The 4451-nt window shown below is 33.4% G+C and overlaps 1 long non-coding RNA gene across 1 annotated transcript; it reads left to right on the top strand.

The window, feature by feature from the left end:
- The first annotated feature begins 1795 nt into the window (after positions 1–1795).
- On the top strand, positions 1796–3832 carry LOC146909440 (uncharacterized). The gene is made up of 3 exons (XR_015017660.1): positions 1796–3077; positions 3258–3351; positions 3439–3832. It is a non-coding gene; the product is annotated as an uncharacterized LOC146909440 (long non-coding RNA).
- The last annotated feature ends 619 nt before the right edge of the window (positions 3833–4451 follow it).

Below are 4451 nucleotides of genomic sequence, written 5' to 3'. Positions count from 1 at the left end.
TTAAAACAACTTGTCCTTTGCTTAAAAAAAAAAAAAACTTGTCCTAATATCCAAATCAATCCAAATAAAAATCACTAACATATTAAAAAATAATCCAAAAACCGCGCAATACCATGTATTATTTTAGCATATATAATAAAAAATATGGTGGAAACTAGACTTCGGGTAGATATATAAGACATGTTTATTACGTTGAAAGGAGAATTGATCAGCTTGAGGGTAGTCAAATCACTAGAGACAAGAATACATAGAAAAACTATAAGAAAAATTATTATGAAAGATCTAGATACTAACGAGTTTGATATAAATATGGTAAATGATGGAATATTATTGTTTGTTTGATCCATATAGATCATATCACTTAGTGTGATAAAGTTTGATTGTTGTTGTTGTAGATAGATAAATTTTGATTGAAGTTATTTTTATGAATCAAGGAGAAAAAAAGAAATTGCCAAGAGCAATTGAATGAGATGGTAAATGATTTTTTGTGGTCCAAGGTTTGAATGCAACCCTAGAAATGTAGTTGTGTTAAAAATTTTGACCGAGAGCTTTACCATTAATTGCCATAAGTCTTTACAATTGTAATACAACATTCAATTTAGTATTAATTATAAAAGAAATGATAAATATTTTAAACGAATGGTAAAGATAGAAGAAAAAAATTCAATAACAAAGGAGGTATCTTTTTTATATATTTATTACAGATACATAAATGGTCATAATATTTTAATCAGGTCGTCAACCATCCGAGTAATGTAGGATATTTTGCTAACATTAAAGGAAGAAAAATTATTCTTCCCCAAAATACTAGTGTTAAATCCACCCTTGGTGTTCAGTTTCTCAAACATATTTGTTCCAGATCGGCTGGAAACCCACAATATGGCCCACACTTAAAGGAACAAGAGGAAGCACAACGAGGGAGGACGCTAATCTCTACGCGGACAACGACGTAGACGCTCTATTCATGCCACATTTCACGGAGGTAGTTATGCGCTTTCGCACCTATATAAGTGTGATTCTTCCTCACTACACTTCACTTTTAGCACATTCTGCACTTAATCACCTCTTTCAGATTCTGACTTAAGCGTTGGAGTGTTAACGTGCCTGCAAACACCTTTCATCTCCACCGTGAAGACTCATCCTTCGCCGTACCAGAACACCGTGGACAACCACTTGGATTCATCGATTGTCATCGAACCGATCAATATGAATTTTAAAAAACTTAAACTAATGACCAAGCTAGATCAATTTTCACCAGAGCCAACTAGAAATAGTAATTAAAATATTTTAAAAATCTATATTTGAACTATGGAGATTAAATATGTAATACTATAACAAATTTTTTTTTATTTCCTACATAATTTTTTTTTTTAATTTTAGTCCATATCTTTGTTAATTTTTACAAAAAATAAATGCTCTTAGTCCTTGTATTTAATCCCTATAAAAAAATAAAGGTTAAATAAGTTTTTTCTGCCCCTCTAAGAATTTCTAAAAAAATTGGTTCTTCAGGTGTTTAAAGTCAAAAGTATGTAGTAAACTAAGTTTCCATACATTAACTGAGTTTGTGGAAGCTTAACACTACAAGAATACCTCAAATTACTGACCAATTCAAAATTGCATTACTGAGGGATTTAGACCCTCAGTAATTATTGGCGGAATAAACCTTCAGTATTGTAAAAAAAACCTCAATAACGTTACTGGCGGAATAAACCCTCACTAATTCAGTAAAATACTTTATTGGCAGATAAATCCGTCGGTAATGTTGATGACCACTCTACCTTGGATTAGTGGCGGATATTAATCGGTCAGTAATGTTTGACAGATTGAAAAATCCGCCAGTAGCCTTTTTGTTTTTACACAAACCCTTACTCTTCTCTCTCTCGCTGAGCTTTGTCTTTCTCTTCACCTTTGCAGTTTGCTCTCGCCACCCATCCCCACCACGATGCAAACATCCTTCAACCTCAACGCCTCCTCGTGTCTCAAGTCTCATCTCATCTCATCTCTGCCTGTCATCCTCGACCTTACTCAAGACTCAATCAAGTTCAACACGACACAACAACACCGTTGGACAAGATACATCGCTTCCTCGCTGCTGCCTCAGGTAAGCCTTTTGATTCCCATTCTTCTCCAATTTTGATGCTTGTTGTTGTTAATGGGTTGAAGACACTATTGATTTTCCCCTAATTTATTACGCTTGTTTAATCCCCAAATTTAATTTCCCCAATTTGATATGCTTGTTGTTTAGTCCCTCAAACTTTGTTAAATTCATTGCAAAACTAGGGACCATTTTTCATGCTTGTTTTAGTTAATTTTAGTTGTTCATTTTGTGGTGTTTGGAATTTAAATGGTTTTTGGATCTGTGACTTTGTTTGACTGTGAAAGATTCTGCCAAATGGATTGTTTTATTATGGGTGGTGGAAGAAGGTTTTTGGTTTTTTTTCAATGTTGTTTTTATTCATAATTATTGGAAAGTACACACTTTTTAGTTTTAAATTTGTCAGATGTTCAATGTTTAATTTTAAGCGTTGTATTACTATTGCTCCAAACCCATAGGAGTATATTTGCTATGATTTATGAAGCAGAAGCAAATTCATTGACACCGGATACTGATAATAATTTAATAAAATGAACGTGATTGAATGTAACCACCTACCGGACACCGACATGCGTGGACGACATACACACTTTCAATAAGAAATGTTTGTGCTACATAGATCATTATAGGCTGTGTCATGGTTAAATTTGTCTATAAGGGTTATAAAAGTTGTTACTATGTTTCATCACGAAAAAGGTTGAGGTCGAGGTAGGTGGGGAAGGAGAAGGAAAATTTCTAGGTAAGAATCAGAAATGATTGACAATTTGAACATAAACAAGTTATGACATGATCAATGTTGGCATTGAGTTTTCTAGTCATTGTCGAAGTTTTGAATCTATTTGCAAACCTGGCTCGCCATTATGGTTGACATAAAGAAAACAGTGTTGAATTTATTGGCAAAAGAGGGTGGCTTATGCTTTTCAGTGTTGCGATAGGGACTCTCGGCACAGTGCTTATGACCCTTGGTTGCCTTCTTGAGAAGGTAATTTTATGTATTCAGTCAGTAACTTACAAAAAGTAGTTCAGTACCAATAAGTGTTCACTAGCAGGTGTTCAAGAGTGACGAATACATAGCTGGAGATTATCATAATTCATATAACCATGATGTTCTTACTCAAAAAAAATAAAATATAACCAGGATGTTCTTTTATTTTTTTATCAGATTTACTACTTTGTTACATAGTTGTCTTGCTTCAATAAAAGAGGGATCAAAGATGACATCTGCCAAAGAGGTAACTCTGCATCGCACGCCATTGGTAAGGTTTTCACTAAATTATGCCCTTTTTTCATATATAATGTACATTGCATTTGTTAATTGATTATTAAATTTGATTCCATTGCAGGTTGTTTGGCCTTGACAGTTGGATGCAGTGATAATGCATGCGAGATTTTTGAAGAATCTGTTACCTCTTTGGATGAATCTCTTGCTAGAAATAAAAATGTTTCTGATGGAACAGTCCGTCAGTAATTACTGAGGGATTGTTCCCTCAGTAATGCTTTGTCAAAACTACCTCTACATTACTGAGGGAAAATTCCGCCAGTAACATTACTGACGCCAGTATTACTGAGGGACACCAATCCCTCAGTAATATGTAGTACTGAGGGATTTTTGCATTATTGAGGGTTTAATTCCGCCAGTAAAAGACAAAATTCTTGTAGTGTAAGTAAACTAAGTTTATCTTCACCCTTTGACAAAAATTCCTGAAAATGAAAACTGGCAAAAGAGAAAAAACATTATTTTCCTTCTTAAAACCCAACACAAATAATCAACAATAAAAAAATATAAAATTACATAAAATCATAATCTTAAACTCTTTATCTTGAAAAAATTCGACATAAGTTTAGAAAGGGGAATCGTATCTATGTTACACCCTTTCTAAAGAATTTAATTCCAATTTAGTTGTATTTTGGTCATTTCAAGATGTAACCAAAAAATCTTCTAGTTAACATAAATCTCAAAATAAAGTAAGGTTATGAACATAATCAAAACAATTGATACATTTTTTTTAAAAAAAAATCTAATATTTTTAAAGAAAATGCTAATAAACTAGTGATAATATTAGTTTTTATGAACACAAGTGTAGACCAAGATTTTTGGGTGTCAAGCCATTGATTGGACTTGAACCTTCAATCTACCGGACTTGCTCGATTTTATTCTTGGGAAGGGAAAAAGAGATTGAAAAACCCTTTTTGGATCCGGGGGTCGGTTACGATTCGGGAAGGTGTTAGGCACCCGCGTCGTTCACGGTACTCCGTGAGAACCTCTTTCTAACTTTATTTTTATTTGAAAATTTGTTGTTTAAAGTTGAAGTGAAAGAAATGGAGGGAGAAGAAGTTGGAGTTTTCGTTATTTTTA

This window comes from Medicago sativa, chromosome 7 (genome assembly GCF_051527215.1).
Source record: "Medicago sativa cultivar Bolivia chromosome 7, Bolivia_mono, whole genome shotgun sequence".
Lineage (NCBI taxonomy): Eukaryota > Viridiplantae > Streptophyta > Magnoliopsida > Fabales > Fabaceae > Medicago > Medicago sativa.
Note: the sequence above shows the minus strand (reverse complement) of the source record. Positions and strands in the feature narration are given on the sequence as shown.